This window comes from Furipterus horrens, unplaced genomic scaffold (assembly GCF_987537825.1).
Source record: "Furipterus horrens unplaced genomic scaffold, mFurHor1.1.pri manual_scaffold_6, whole genome shotgun sequence".
Lineage (NCBI taxonomy): Eukaryota > Metazoa > Chordata > Mammalia > Chiroptera > Furipteridae > Furipterus > Furipterus horrens.
In genome coordinates, this window is record NW_028327176.1 from 108166933 (window position 1) to 108184446 (window position 17514).

The following is a 17514-nucleotide window of genomic DNA, read 5'->3' on the forward strand; positions in this document are numbered from 1 at the left end:
TCTCCTCTACAAAGTCAAGGGTGAGAAGACGAATAAGTTGGAGGAGCTCTTCCATTTCAAATTGGCTACAGTTCTATTCTCAGAAATAATTTACCTAATTATATATTTCATTAAATATAAGGTTAATAATTAGCCTCTTAAAAAAGACAAACAAAAATGGTCATTGCTTTCCATTATTCCAAACTGGATCTACTAGATCAAATACATTATGAATTTTCTATAAATTAAAACTGTATTATTAAAATTATCATACCATTAACATTTCTGTTGCATTCAAAGAGTTCCAAAGACTAATACTATTCCATAATACTATTCTGATCATTCTCTTTCCATGATGGTGTTTCTTTTTTATCATTAAGCTATCAGACAAAAAATAATTCCCTGAAAATGTTCCTCCTTGTAAACAAATGACAAGCACTACAGAAATTCAACTGAATGCTTGCCATATAATTCTGAATCTAAAATGGAGGGGTTTCTTAAACTATTTACATTTTTCTCCACAAAACACACACACAAGATTAGCAAATAAATACCACAGTCAAGTTTTGATTATCTATCAACTGGGATGGCAAGAGAGAACTTGTACAGATTATTTTTAAATCATGGAGAGCAGTCAGGGGGAATGCACAGTTGGGCATTGGAATGTGTTTTGTTCTTACACTTGAATAAAACTATGCCTAGCATTCTGGAAACTGACAGTAATGTACTTCAAACTGAGTAAATAATGAAACTTCCCAAGGAAAAAGAAACCCAAAAGAACTAGAAAACATTTTGATTTGTATATATTTTAGTTCACACCTTGGCAAATGAGAACAGTGTGCAATGTTTAAAAATATATATTTTAAATCACTTCTCTGTGAGACTAGTATGATAAAAAGACTGAATTATAGGAGGTGACATTGTTATTAAATATTTACAAACAATTTTTCAGAAAGGAATCCTAAAAGGGATCATGATACACAAATTTAAGATAGTATTAACATCTGCAATGTAAAAACTCATGAGGTGGGAAGCTCTCATGCTTCACTACTCACTCCAGAGTTTGTTGGTAACACTCTCTTCCAAGGATTTTCAGATTCAATCGTCTAAAGCAGAAACAGCTGCATTGGATGCACTTCATTCCTACTGGAAAACTGACATTCCTCTAGGAAGTGCCAAGTGCAGTCTCAGAATTACATGTCAGACTTCATCCAAAGGAAGATGCTCTTATTTTTCTACATCATCCAGTTGTGTTCAGAATAAATTGTAAACAACATCCCTAAAGCGACAGTACCCAACAGCCCAAAGAAGCAACTATGACTGTCTACATACAACTTGGTCCAAACACATTCACTTCATAGCAGAAGTAATAAAGCAGGTACGAAAACCCCTTTTGTGCCTTTCTACAATTACAGGTGCTTTAGGACATTGTCAGATTAACACTCAATGTGATCCCTTCAAACTCCATGGCCTACATTGCTGGGAAAGTCAGGAAAACAATATTACCCAGAGATGAAAGCAAAAGGATTCTCAGAACAAGAAAAAGAAAAGTATCCTAACAGCGGAAGATGCCTCTGGGGCTGAGCAGGAAGCGATTTGTGCTAGTGAGAAAGAACAGTGGCCTCTTGGACATTATGCAGCTCTTTTCCATTTGTATTAGTGGAAAGCCATGAGTATGGGCTCTTAGACTGGTTTGGTAAAGCAGGTCTCAGTAGGTTCCCTACTAGCAAAACCCAAGAGGAACAGGAAGCAGCCATGTACAGAAGATAAGACACTAACTAGTACATTGCCCAACTGCACACTCATTAGGAGCCAGCTGCAGTAAACAGGGAACAAATCCATATATAGTTAACATGAAATTCAAATATTCAAAGAAAACCAGCATCATGGAGGAAGACCACAAACTTAACAAATACAGTAACAAACACCCATAGAAACAGTTAATAACAATAAAAAGAAAACTAACTTAAACATAATTAATATATTCAGAGATATATGTGAGAATAGTTAAAGAGAAAAGTAGCTAGATGGAAAATCAAGTTGAATAATTGTACCAGATTACAAGGGAAAAAAACCCAACACAGATTTTCCAAAATATTTTAAAATAATTTTCAGAAGGAAAAGAAATAGACACATATGAATAATGAAAAGCTTAGAGAGCGAAGTAAAGATTTGAATCTTCAGATTGAAAGGATCTCATAAGTACCAAATTGATTTCATGTAGGGTAAAAAAGACCTCCTTTATACACATATATATTTTGGTGAGAAATCATAATTCAAAAGATGAAGCAAAAAATCCTAAGAGTTTCTGTGGAGAATGGGAGGAGGAGGAGGAGACTAACTGAAAAAGAAAGTCAGAGATTACCCAGAAGTGAGCCTAAAAAACAATGGATCAAAATCCTCAAAGTTCTGTAGGAAAATATGGATATAACCAAGAAAACATTCATTTATGAATATTTTTATTATTTGAATACTAAAGAGTCAAATGTTTACTATCTATTCACTCTCCGCCCAAAATTACTAGAAGATAAAATTAAGCTAGTTGTGATGTAGAAAATTGTTTTTAAATGAACAAAATTTGCCACCCTCCTCTACTCATTTACCCAAAATACACTCCTGTCTAAAACTGTTACCAAAAAAAGTTAGTAACATCCTAGAAATAAAATACAAGCTGTCAAACTGGGAGCTAAGTCAGGGGTAGCAGGTGGCAGACAGTGAAGGTGATACAAATCATTAAATGAAATATTACCTCAAAGGTTGTTGGATAGAGACCAACTAGCAATTAGAAAAATTTAAGTTTTAATTGATATATAGAAATATAATGGTAACCATTATTATGTAAATAGAAATGTAATTTCCAGAGATAACAGGTAGGAGAATAAAATGAAGCAAACTTAATTCCAAACAAAAAAAGACTAATAGTAATAATTATAATTAAGAATAGGAAAGCATGATATAAATATAAACCCAAGTAAAATGCAAATAAAGAATCCAAACATATTATCAATTATAATAAAGTATAATGAGTTAAATTTGTTATTTAGAACTCAGAAATAACATATTTGAGTGTTTTTTAAGTCTACCTATATGCTGCTTAAAACAAGAAACCTACCTAAAGCATTTGTTAAGTGCCAAGAATAAATCATATCAAACTCATCTGTATTTCTTTGATGGGAGTACTAGGCTGACATTAGAATACCATGCTCATGATATTTCAAAAGATGAAAAGAGATAAACGTCAGCTTGATATAAAACTAATTAATTGGCTCCCCAATGGAGGGTAACACCTCATACCAACCTGATAGGAAATTTCTAGTGATATGTTTTAGAATTCTGCCATTCACCTTACCCATTTCATTAGTTATTTGTGGCTGGATGAGGGTAATAATGTGCTGCAAATCAATTTCCAGACAAAGTTAAGCTAAGAAATACTTCTAATTAAATGAAAGACTTTGCATTTAAAAGATCTTAACTGGATAGATAATGGACCAGCTGCAAGAAGACAAAATTCAAAAGAAACACTAGAAAATTTTAAGAGTCAAAATCTGGACTGTAGAATGCTCAAAAGGAATCAGTTGGCTTAATAGCAGGAGGTCTGAGGAGATTGAAAAGTCATAGTTTAATGGTAAACTGAAGTCTATTAGTGTAAACTGGCTGTCAACAAGTCATTTGGTCAACTGAGAAAAGGGGGAGGGCTGCACCTTTTCTATTCGGCAACTAATAGTCAGAGAGAATGAAAATCTAATGTGACAGGGGAAGGCTGACTAGACTGGAGATGTAACTCCAAACCGTTGCAAAAGAGAAGCAGTTTTAGAATATGATGTTTCACTTGCCATAAGAAATTAACTTGTCCCTGTCAGTTTCAGAGTACAGAAATAGAATCAATGCCTGGAAACTCCAGGGAGGAAGTTTTCAGTTTAATTCAAGGAAAAAGTTTGTAATAAACAAGGATATCCCTAAAACTGAAAGTGACCCATTATTAGATGTGTCTGGCATTGGATAATTTGCTCATTAGGTATGCAAGAGAGAGGAGTTAGGCATCAAGTATTGTTGGTGTAAACAATATCTGTACTGAAAACAATTATTATATGCAATAATTTCCAGCCCTATGATTTATGTTGAATAGCGTGTACATCAAAACTACACCATTTGTTCAAACTGAACCATGCTTTAAGAAGCAGGTTCAAGCCTCACCTCCTCTATGAAGCAAATCATGACAAAAACAGACCACATCTTTTACAGTGCCTACCTCCAGTATTAAACTTTTTGAAGCTCAATTACAGTCTTCTTTTGTTTCCTAAAAGTTATATTTGAAATAGCCTATCTCCTAACTATATCACAAGCAACCTGGAATCATAGAACTTCAATCTCCTAGGCACCCTGATAGCCACTGAAACTCACTGGCTCATCACTCCCCTCGTTTTGTTTTATTTTTCATACAGCACATACTTAATGTTTTTACAATTACCAATATATCCTTGCTGTGAAAATGATGAAATTCACATTAATGGCTTCCTTAGAAGTTCCTGTGTGCCCCCTACCCCCTTGTTGTATCAAAATCCCTATATTTTTCTATTTAAACTTCCCCAACTTCCTAATGAGAATGATGGTTGCAGAACCTAAACCTATTCTTGAAACTCTTGCAGATAACAAGATATGCCTTCTTCCCTTTTTACCTTAGAACATACCTATAAATGTCCCTGAGAGAACAGAAATGCCAGAAGGAGGAAGATTTTGAAGGAATAAAAGTCAAAATTTGAAGGTCTCTATAGTGTAGGGTCATAGTAGCAAAGTCTTGCTCTTGAAGGAATCCAGCTACATCTCCTCTTCAGTGCAGTTTGAAAAGACTGCAGGTTTGTTTAAGCGGATTCCTTGAAAACACAGCTTTGCATAAAATAGAGTGGCCTTACCTAAGGACTGGTAATACTAAAATAATAAATGAGAGGGAAAGAAAAAAAGATCTTGTGCTAAAATTATGATAAATGCTCATCTTTGGGGATAAACTGGAAGAGGGGATGAACATACACACATTTATTAAAAGTTTAGGTCATCAGTATTCAAATCAAGTCTGAAAATATGAAATTATAATTGGTTTTCTAGACTTCTGGCTAGACTTCTGTCTGGGCCCAAAGCTCAAAAACATGGCAGGTTATTAGAATAGAAATTTGGAATTCAACTTGACAGCCATATCCAAGATGACACAGAAACATTTAAAATGCACAAACTCATTGCATTACTCACATTTAGCATTTAATAATTTAATAGGTCTGCCCAAATAATGTCCAATCTGAAATTACACTATTCACCCAGATATTAAAAATATTTAGAGTCACAGTTATAAAAACACAGATGCACAAATAACTCTTACTACCATAAGTAACTGTCCAGACATTCATTTAATTAACTCATTAAGAATGAGATCAAAATACTCACACTTTATGGAGTTCCGACATCTGTAGTCTAAAAAAAATTGATTTTTATTTTTCCAAAGCCTCCATAACTTCCTTCTGTCAAGCCCCAGTTCAATTCAGTTCATCATGGTGTTTTGTTTTGTCTTGTTTTTGGCTTAATAGAAGACAAGCTTAGTCTGAATACTTTGTAGAAACTTACTGACGTACATTATACACATTGAACTCATCGCAGTTCTGAGGAGAACATAGATCTAAGCACAGCCCTGATAATAAACCTTCAGACTTGGGGGTGTGAGACAATTAACAGAGGAACAACCACAACAACCTCCTCAAGGCATCCTACCTTAAGCAGCAATGGAATAGGGTTCGGAGCTCTCTGGTATGACCACTAACCCTGACATGCAGAGCATCTGTGGAGAAATTTGCTAAGAGATTGCTAGTCCATGAAGACAAGGATCATGTCTTACTTATTGTTGCATCCCTAGCACCTATTTTAAGCATAGGAAGAGCTGAAAGTATTTACTGAATGAATGAATGCATATCCTATACAGATGCACACAAGTCTGGGCTGCTGCAGCAAAAGAGGCAAAGGGATACTGAAACCCACAGCTGCATCTGTCCTGAGGAAAAGCTATCTTCTGATTTTCACAAAGCCCTGATATTAGCTACTATGGCCCTCACCAAAAAGATCTCAACAATTGCTAAATCCAGGAGCTTGTGACAAGCCACCTGCAGCTATAAGCAAGAACTGAGGATACTGTCAATCCTACCCAACAACCACAGTGACCTTCTGGGACTGTACCATGTGGCAAAAGATAACAACCTCTCAGACTCCAGAATCAACACTAAGAGTCACAAGGAGTTGCTCTCAAAATCCTCTGTTACTGCTGATACTGCCTTGCCAGCTTCAGTTGGCTCCTCCCACCTGGCAATTTCCTCTCCCCCCAGCACAACGTGGACAATGGCGGAAACCTGGATTTGCATCTTCTCCATGACCCAGTTATACGGAGGATCGTCGTCGGCAGCCGTCCGTCTCGAGAGACGATGGTGTAGCTTCCTCAGAGTCTATCTGCACCGCCGAAAATGGTTGTGCAGTCTGACTCGGGAGTGACATGGTATCTGTCTCCTCCCGTGTTGAATCGACATCTTACGATGACGCTGGAGTGTCCTCTCCAGTGAAGCTGAAGCTACAGAGCCTGGGCAGGGTGATATGGAGGGTCTGCTGTTGCCCATGCAGCAGACCCCCCCTCTCTTCGCAGCTGAAGGGTCCAAGGGAAAGACGGAGTCAATACAGCTTGGCTTCAGGTGCGCCGCAGGAGTTGCCGGTGTTGACTACAACGTCAAACCGCCTTAGGGACTCCGGCTCCGGATTTTCTGTCAGGGTTTACTCCCTTAGCCTTTCCCCTGAAGAGGTATGCCGCAAGGCAGCGGAGGTTTTTTGGAGTCAGAGTTTTCCTTCTCTGTATACGGAGGATATTCTCATCCAAAGAAGTAATATGCTTTTCAAAAGATAGATGTTCAAATCACAAAGGTGTAAAAGTTTAGAAATAGGGAGAATATTATTTGTGATACAATGTTCTATTTGAGTACTTTTTATCTGCCAGGCTCTAAGCTCAAGTGTTTATTTGCATTATCCCATTTAACTTTCTTGACCACATAATGAAATAGGTCCTGTGATCCTCAATTGACAGTTGGGCAAATTAAGCTTTAAAAGCTTAAATACCATGCACAAGGTCACACAGGTGCTAAATGTCAGTGCCACAATTGCACAACACCCATGAATTTAGCTATTGCCTTTCATGGTCTCGGTGTAGTATAGTGCATAATATTCTTTTAGCATTCATAGGAGTAATAAACTGATCTTTCTGCTTTAATTTTTTTTTTCTTGTGTCATTTTAACCACACATTTTTCTATCTGTATTTAACATGTTTGATTAGTACACCTCATACAATATGTACTTTATGAATTACAGGAATGCAAATTAATCAGCTATAACATCACTATCTCTCATTTGTATGAGAATTCAAAATTATAATTTCAAATGCTTCTATCTACAAAGCATGTAGTTATTCTTTCATTTTGCATTATAAAAGTAATAATGTATGTTAAAAAAATAAACAAAAGTGAGAAAGAAAATACCTAGCATTCTGCCACCCAAACACAACTGTTAACATTTTGAGAAACATGTAATTTGGAACTCAAAAATATAATTTGATTACTCATATAAACATGATGTCCCTTGCAAAACCCATAATTCAAAATCAGAAAAAATGTTTTTTTCAAGTGTTCAAAAGACCAATGGACATTATTTCTATAATTCCCATATGGAAGCCAAAGAAAAATTCATTTAAGCATCATTAAAATTTACTGGAAATAAAAAGATCTGTTATTTCATTATTCCTCATTCACAGTAACATCCATCTTTAGTGCACATTCAAGAAATATGTTAATAGGAATTTTAGGAATGCATTCTCTATTTCTCAGCAGATTAATTTCCCAAGGGATGCTACTCCACAGTTACTTGAACTCTATGTACAGATGCTCCAAACTGAAATTCTTTACATGTTCCATGATGGCCTCAAAGGGTACTTTTAACCAAGAAAAAGAAAAAGAAATAAACAGCAAAATGAAAGATGACTTTACAATTATACCTGCCCAGCTCTCCCTTACTGCAGGCTTTTCTAAGCTACCACCTTTTCAGTAAGTTGTGGCAGGCTGGGATGAGAAACCAGCTTCCCCAGTTCCTGGTCCAGAACCTTCTTGGAATTAATGAGAGCATCTATTTATTTAGCATTTGACATATAAATATTATTATTACTGTTATTTGAATGGTGATATAGAAATGACACATAACTTGTCCTGTAGGTACCTACCTGCTCACACTACACACTCACAAGTTCACTTTCACTAAATATACAGGAATCTACTTTAGGCTCCCTGTGCATCCACTTGCCATCAAGAGCTCTGAATCTCACTGGCTCTTTTCATTCCAAAGGGACCCCAGCAGCAAGGACTCTGACTTTCTAGTGAAAACAGTTACCATGTCATCCCTGCTTCTCACAGCTTTTATTTCACTCTCATTTCAAACCTTAGTCCTGAGGTGCTAGGTAACTAGTGATTTGATCAGGGTGAGAAAAGTAAAGGCACTGTAAAATGATGAAAAGCCAGACTGCCGAAGCAAAGGGCATGTTTCTACAGGGCAGTAGTGGAATTGCCTACATTCTCAGGACCCTAGATATTTACCTTCTCTATGGTGCCTCTCTCTGAAATAACCTCTGCACTTCTTGCCAAGATATATGTTCAAAACAGATTCAGCCCTTACTACAGATGGACACACAGCATTGTGTCCAATGAGAATCAAAAGCGGTTTGAGAAGAAACTAAGTGACACATCATGCTGTGCTAATAGATTTTTCTAAATTTAATGAGAATTATTTTGCCCTACACATTTTTTCACTTAAAGACATTTATAAAATGTTATTTTTATATAATAAATTGAAGGGAGTTTTTCATTTAAAAATTTTTTCCAATTGGCTGTTCAGTTTAGACAAACTAAACTGAACTTCAGTTTAGACAAACTAAACTGAACTTAGCAACTTCTCTGAATCCTCCTCAGAGAGCCAGGCATCTGGTGGGCACTTAACTGCTATTTGGAAAATGGCTGAACCCTTACAAAGAATGTTCTCCTGGTCTTATCTTTAATATTTTATCCATTCAGGGTATTACTGGAAAACACATACCAAGACAAACCCCATGAGGTGGAATCAAACTCTTATTTCCTAATAAAGTAGCAAAATTCATGTACAAAGGTTTTAGAATTTTATAAAGTATATATTTCAACAAGTTGTTTCATTTGTTGAATCACCTATGGATTTGAAAGTTACCATGAAAATATAATACATATTTTCTGAGTATTTGTTTTTATTTACTCTTGTTACATAATAAAAAGTTTAAAAACAGTTACAAAAAATATTTTTAGTAGAACAAACTTTCTATAAAGTTTAAACTTCACTAGAATGTCTTTTTACTTTAAATTTTAAAAAGGAAATTTTCTTGGTCTTTAATCTTTTCTTCTTAACACCAATCACTGTAAAAACAAATAGTTAAGGGGTAACATAACACTGCAATCATGACTAAATTGACCTAAATCAAAACAAGACAAGTCAAAACAAAAACTAAACACTGAATCAAACACAAGCAACTGGCAGGATTCCCAGAAGGTCACCAAACTTGGATTTGAGAAAACTGTCAACGTTTCCTGAAATTTTCAGATACTTTCTAAAGTTTTTCATTAGCAAAAACCAAAATGTCAATGAGTCAACAAAGAGGAAAAAAACAAATTAAATCCTTAGAAGAGACAAACCTAGTGTTAAAGATGATCCTTTTCATAACCGATAGTGTGGATTAATGTTCTTGTCATTGTGGACATACTGTTTTCAGTGGTTTTTATTAAGAAAATCTTCTGAATAAATAACCTTGAAATCAAACTGGGTTAAATGGAGCAAGAAGACCTATAGTATTCCAAAAAACACTCTCTCTTAGATTATGTGCCTCTCTCACATGATCTGATTTTTCAGAAGGTAGTTGAATGAAAAATGCAGAGAAGACAGGAGACCTGAGTTGTTATCCAAGGCCACCACAAGCTACTCTGAGCCCTTAGCCAAGAATGATGTCTCCAAGCTGTTTCCTCGCTTATATTTGACAAATTCTCATTTCCCTCACTGTTCTACAAAGTCTGAATACATGGGAATAAAGTACATAATTACTTTATTCCTTTTCACAATAAGTGAACCAAACTGATTAATTTTTTCCATTGGTTTGGGCATCCACATTCTAAAAACTGTTCTCAAGTGATTCAAATATGCAGGCAAGTTTGGGGACCAGCGGCTTAAAGCAGTGATTCTCAACGTGTGGTCTCTGGCCAGCAGCAGCAATATCTGAGAATTTTTATAAATGTTCCAAATGTTGTATCATTTTCTTAGAAACTTGAAGTACTTCACATATTCTGAAACAAATTCACTAGCTAAAACAGAAAAAAAGATCAAATTAACATAATGTAAATTGCTACTTCTTTTTTGGGATCCAGTTTTCAGGGGTTAAAATAGAAAAGAAAGCTTCAGCTTAAACCATTCATTAATGTCCAAGGTTGGCCCTGGCTGGTTTAGCTCAGTGGATTGAGCGTCGGCCTGCAAGCTAAGTGTCGCTGGTTCGATCTTCCAGTCAGGGTACATCAGAGAAGGAAAACTCTGACTCCAAAAAACCTCCGCTGCCTTGCGGCATACCTCTTCAGGGGAAAGGCTAAGGGAGTAAACCCTGACAGAAAATCCGGAGCCGGAGTCCCTAAGGCGGTTTGACGTTGTAGTCAACACCGGCAACTCCTGCGGCGCACCTGAAGCCAAGCTGTATTGACTCCGTCTTTCCCTTGGACCCTTCAGCTGCGAAGAGAGGGGGGGTCTGCTGCATGGGCAACAGCAGACCCTCCATATCACCCTGCCCAGGCTCTGTAGCTTCAGCGTCATCGCAAGATGTCGATTCAACACGGGAGGAGACAGATACGATGTCACTCCTGAGTCGGACTGCACAGCCATTCTCGGCGGTGCAGATAGACTCTTGAGAAGCTACACCATCGTCTCTCGAGACGGACGGCTGCCGACGAATGTCCAAGGTAAAATAATAGTAAATTTTTTTTTAAATTATCCTCAACCGAGGACATGCTAATTGATTTGAGAAAGAGGTGCAAGGAGGGAGAGAGAGAGAGAGAGAAGCATCTACATAAGAAAGAAACATCAATTGGTTGACTCCCCTATGCACTCCAACCAGTGATCAAACCTGCAACCTAGGTATGAGCCCTGGCGATGAATCAAACCCAAAGTCTTTCAGTGCATGGGATGATGCTCCAGCCAACTGAGATACACCAGCCAGAGCAATAATAGCAAATTCTTATTAAGCATTTACTATGAGCCAGCACTGTTAAAAATATGTACACACACACACACATACACACACACATATATGTGTGTGTATATATATATATATATGTGTGTGTGTGTGTGTGTGTGTGTGTATATATATATATATATATATATTAGCTTGCCCTGACTGGTTTAGCTCAGTGGATTGAGCGTCGGCCTGCGAGCTAAGTGTCGCTGGTTCGATCTTCCAGTCAGGGTACATCAGAGAAGGAAAACTCTGACTCCAAAAAACCTCCGCTGCCTTGCGGCATACCTCTTCAGGGGAAAGGCTAAGGGAGTAAACCCCGACAGAAAATCCGGAGCCGGAGTCCCTAAGGCGGTTTGACGTTGTAGTCAACACCGGCAACTCCTGCGGTGCACCTGAACCCAAGCTGTATCGACTCCGTCTTTCCCTTGGACCCTTCAGCTGTGAAGAGAGGGGGGGTCTGCTGCATGGGCAACAGCAGACCCTCCATATTACCCTGCCCAGGCTCTGTAGCTTCAGCGTCATCACAAGATGTCGATTCAACACGGGAGGAGACAGATACCATGTCACTCCCGAGTCGGACTGCACAGCCATTCTCGGTGGTGCAGATAGACTCTTAAGAAGCTACACCATCGTCTCTCGAGACGGACGGCTGCCGACGACGATATATATTAGCCCTGGCTGGTTTGGCTCAGTGGATTGAGCGTCGGCCTGCGAGCTAAGTGTCGCTGGTGCGATCTTCCAGTCAGGGTACATCAGAGAAGGAAAACTCTGACTCCAAAAAACCTCCGCTGCCTTGCGGCATACCTCTTCAGGGGAAAGGCTAAGGGAGTAAACCCCGACAGAAAATCCGGAGCCGGAGTCCCTAAGGCGGTTTGACGCTGTAGTCAACACCGGCAACTCCTGCGGCGCACCTGAAGCCAAGCTGTATTGACTCCGTCTTTCCCTTGGACCCTTCGGCTGCAAAGAGAGGGGGGCTCTGCTGCATGGGCAACAGCAGACCCTCCATACCACCCTGCCCAGGCTCTGTAGCTTCAGCTTCACTGGAGAGGACACTCCAGCGTCATCGCAAGATGTCGATTCAACACAGGAGGTGACAGATACCATGTCACTCCCGAGTCGGACTGCACAACCATTCTCGGTGGTGCAGATAGACTCTTAAGAGGCTACACCATCGTCTCTCGAGACGGACGGCTGCCGACGATATATATATATATATATATCAACTCACTTCTTATACAAGAATCTTGTTGTGGTAGGTACTATGACCCCATTTTTACTAATTAGGAAACAGAAGCAAAAAAATGTTATGTTACTTGTCCTAGTTCAAATAACTAGTAAGGCACAGAGTCATGGTCAAGGCTAGGCAGTGCGGCTGAAGAGTGTGTACTGTATCTTTAATCATGAAGTGGAGAAAGTTGAGGAACTTGGCCTCCATGGCTAATTCTCTTTGAGTGAGACTAGATTACCTGCCTTAAATAAACATTTCAACTTTGTTTTCACAAGAATGATAATGAATCAAGCTAAAGAATTGCTATTGCATTCTCAGTAGTATAATCTAAACATAATAAATACAAAATAAAAACATGTATCCATTTTCTGTGATGTGTTTACTTATAAGACTTTCAAAATTGAACTTAATAGTAAAACAATCTGACACAAATAGAGCCTTCAAAACAAACCTCAATGAATGCCAGGTAACTCATCAAAACGTTTTGAAGTGAGTCAGGTCATGTAAATCAAGTACAATTAAGCAAACTTCTTTATGATCATCTCTGCTCCAGGCGTTATGCCTCTAAGTGAAGAATTATGAAATTACTACGGAGCATTTTAATATTGATTGTTCCTAATTGGCCACTGAATTGCGACATTGCAGACTCTTTTAGCTCTTCAGTTAAATTATCCAGAACACTAATTTGAGTACTGAGAGTCTGAATTTACTCCCACATGCTTTCATTTCTCCCATCAAGGAATGTGCCTCTGATCTTTCATATCCACAGATACTCATCTCGTACACAGTGAGCCAAACAAAAAACCCTACTTACGTGAAATTATAATTACATTTAATAACATTAAATTCTAATTCTATTAAATTTAATAGCATTGAATTGTAATTTGAAAAGTATCCTAATAAATTCCTGATTTACTAAATGTAGGAGTCACTAAAATGCTTATATGCTGGAACTTGGATTATGTTTAGTCTTCCAAAGGTTACAAAAGATTGGTAATAGGCAGGATATAACTTCTTGCATTTGAAACACAAATCAAAACTACAATGAGTACCACTTCACACCTGTTAGAATGGCTATTATCAACATGACAAGTAATGACAAGTGATGGAGAGGTTGTGGAGAAAAAGGAAACCTTCATTCACGCTGGTGGGAATGTAAACTGGTACAGCCACTATGGAAAACAGTCTGGCAGTTCCTCAAAAACTTAAGAATACAGTTACCATTTGACCCAGCAACCCTTCTTTGGGGTATCTACCTGAAAATTTTGAAAACATTTATTCACAAAGATACATACACCCCTATGTTCATTGCAGCATTATTCATGGTGGCCAAGGCATGAAAACAACCAGTGTCCTTTGATAGATGACTGGACAAAGATGTGGTACATACATACATACAGTGGACTACTCCTCAGCCATAAGCAAAGATGAAATACTGCCATTTGGGGCAACATGGACAGACCTTGAAAATATCATGCCAAGAGAAATATGTCAGACAGAAAAATTCAAGAACCATATGATTTCACTTATATGTAGGATATAAAATGGAAACGACAAATGAATAAACAAGAAAAGCAAACAAATAAGAATTTGTAGACACAGATAGCAGTATAGTGGTTATCAGAGGGAAGGGGGTTGGGAGTAGTGAAAAGTTAATGGGGTCCAATATATGGTGACAGAAGGAGATTTGACTTTGGCTGGTAAACACACAGTTTAATATACAGATGATATAAAATTTTACACTTGAAACATATATAATTTTATGAACCCATATCACCCTAATAAATGTAATATAAAAAGATAATGCAAGATGAGTCATAAAAAGGCACTGGATAAAAATCTAATATTCAGTTTATCACTGAAAATTAAAGGAAACTCAAAACTAATTTTAAAGTACAAAATCATTTGACATCCTTTTTGGAATTCATATCATGAATTTTTTTTTTCAGTAGAACCTCCCAAGAGGATCATCCACATCAGTTCCAATCAAATAATGTGAAAGAAACTGCTTTTTGTGTCTGTGGTATGAAGCATTTTGAAATTACTGCAGTTAAGGAGGACAAGGACTCTTCACTAACCTCACCTACATTTTTGCCAATTTAGGTTTGTCCTTTACCGTGTACCATCATTTTGCTACATCTTATACTGTCTTGAACAAATCTTGACATAACTGGTTAAGGTTTCATTTTCTTCTCTCTCTCAAGAACCTAAGAAACACCAGATAGTACTTCTCAAATGGTTCTTCTGGAGGCCACAGCAGGCCACTTTGAGATGCTCTCTTACCATATGAATTTTCTTTTATAAGGAATGATAAGGAGAGATGGAGTTTAAGGCTATTTAAAGGTAAATGTTAGTAGACTATAAACTCCACCACATGGTGAAATCCTTCATCATAGACAGTGAGTAGATAAAAGTGAGGTTGTTAATTTGAAGCTAAGCTACTTTAAAATATTTATTCTAGAAAGTTCTATATAAAACATGCAATAAAATTATGAAGACAAATTGAGCATGTCCATATGTTCACATTCAGGTATAAAGCAAAAACTTGAAATTCTAAGGGTGAGGTTGGCACGCAAATAAATATAAAATTTGGCCATGTTATCAATATTACTGTATTTCTTTTCAAGGTGTTTTGGAATCAGACTTTTGTTTTATTTTCAGTGTGTGTGTGGTATGTGCCTATTTCAAGCTAACAAATATTTACCATACTATGCTAGAAACTATAGAAGCATTATTTCATTTAAATCAGGCAACAATATTAGAATTATGAAATATGCATTGTACTACTACAGTCCCCATTTCACAGACGAGGAAAGCGAGGCTTGGGAAATTTAAGCCACCATCAGAGACTGGAGAAGCAGGAGAGCAGGTGTTGAACATGAGGCTCAAGCCTCAGACCAAGACTCCTGTTTCTAATCGCTCTCTATATTTCCCCCAGTTCTCTAAACACAAGCTTAGTACCTGTCCCTTAACAAGTTTATATACCTCCATCATAAATTGGCACACACAGCAACTTGGGAAATAAACATTCTCTGTACAGAAAGTCTTGGTAGTTAGCCCTATGCTCACCACAGCACACGTGTGCTGGGACTGGAGTCATGCCTATTCTAGCTTTTTTATACAGTGCTAGATTTTCTAATCCATTTAAGCTTATTTGCAAAGTTATTTTATTTCTGTACTAATGACTTTAAAAGACTGGAATATTTTTAGCCAAAATTTTGAAATCTCAGATCTCTATTATAAAAAAAAAAAAAAAGAGCCACTTCAGACATTCCAAAGACCTGTAATGCTGAATTCCCTTTCACTCTAGAGCATTGGCATGAATCCTCTAAACCTCCTATTCCTTTTAAAAAAGGAAATACTGCATATGAGTCCTGTAACGTCCACTGATGACAGGGATGATCTGGGATCATGTCCTCAGGGCCAAAGGTTCATGTTACAGCTAGAAGGCACTCATGTGCATTTCTTCTTTGGCTTCATTTCAACACGAAAAACAAGAAAATTCCTAATCTCTTCTAAAGCAACTATGTTAATTCCACTATGTAAAAATTGCTCAAGATGATGTTTAAGCCTCTGTCCTCTTCAGAATCCTCCAAAGTCCACAGAATACCTTAGGTTCTCCAAAAACGGTCCGTTTCCCCCTCCCTCTGTGAAGGGGAATATGCAGGTGTTTGCCCTTACCTTAACTGAGATCCAACTTACGTTCTCAAACGTGAGCAAGCTCTAGCATCACCTGGAGGGCTCAGCAAAACAAGAGTCCCAGAGTTTCAACCCCACCCTAGATTTTGCATATCTAAAAGTTCTCAGGTGATGCTCATGCTGCAAGCCAGACAGCACACTTTTGAGGATCACTGCTCTCACTTGCTCCCGAAATACATACTGCACATGGGGATCACCTGCGAACATTTTTAAATGTAGACGACCAAAGCGCCAGAGATTCTGATTGCGTTGGTCTGGAGTGCTGCTCAAACACCGAATTTTTTTTAACACTCCCTAGTGAGCCTACCATGCAGCAAGCCTAAAGAACCTCTGGTCCACCCGACACGGTCCCCGGCCCTACACGCCCAGCTTCTCGCTCCCGGTCGCACCACGTGTGGATGCCACAGCCTCTTCCAAGGAGACACAGGAAGATGAGCTTAGGGAAGTAAATCCCCGAATTTTATTCATTCTCAGAGGCCAAACACTCTGAGGCAGATAGCAGCGCCTAACGAACTTCTAGATTCATTAACACTCAAGTAACTTTGCAAGACAAACCCTGACATCCCAGCCTCCAGCCTGGAAGCGGAGTCCACCTCCCGGTTCACCGAGTATTTCAGCGCGGAGAGAAAACTGCATCCTCAAATGCCAAATTGAACCCACGGCAGGGCCCGCCCTGAAGCCCCCTATTTGTCATTCTGGGTGGGAGATGGGAGGCATAGGTGTCACCTTACCTGGCACGGCGTCCAGGGTCAGGGTTGCAGTCGCAGCGAGCTGCGTTCTCTACCTGGGGTACAGGGTGTCCCAAGCGGTGACCACCACCAACCCGGACAAAAACTGGGCTGAAGCGGGTTCGCCGCCCTCCGCCCTGGGCCCCGTCCCCCCGCGGCAGCCAGAGCAGAGCGCCGCGCTCGGGAACTCGCTCTCAGCGCTCTGGAGGCGGAGCCCGGGAGGCTAGGTTGGCGCTCCCCACCCGCCCCCTTTCCGGGGCGAAGGCCAAGGGGTGGGTTTTGGATCTGGATCGCGAAATGCCAACTGCTATTGAAACCCTAATAGAAACATGCTCATTTCAAATCCTGCTGGGACCAGAAAATGCACCTCTGGGAGGAGGCAGAATTAGGGGCTACCAGGAAGCAGGGCAGATAAGGGCCACTCAGAGGTTGAAAGGACAAGCACTAAGGGAGGCAGGGGCCTGGGAGCCTCCCCTCCACTCGACAAAGGAGGCCTTCCTCCCTCCACCTGAGAGAAGGGCCCCTCGGG

At 38.8% G+C, this 17514-nt stretch overlaps 1 protein-coding gene across 1 annotated transcript in view; it reads right to left on the bottom strand.

The window, feature by feature from the left end:
- The window catches only part of COL21A1 (collagen type XXI alpha 1 chain), a 181763-nt gene extending 164595 nt beyond the window's left edge, over window positions 1-17168 (bottom strand). Inside the window, exon 1 of the mRNA XM_090282615.1 lies at window positions 16989-17168. The gene's annotated coding sequence lies outside the window, so the exon portion shown is untranslated. The remainder of the gene's footprint in view (window positions 1-16988) is intronic.
- Between the last annotated feature and the right edge of the window lie 346 nt (window positions 17169-17514).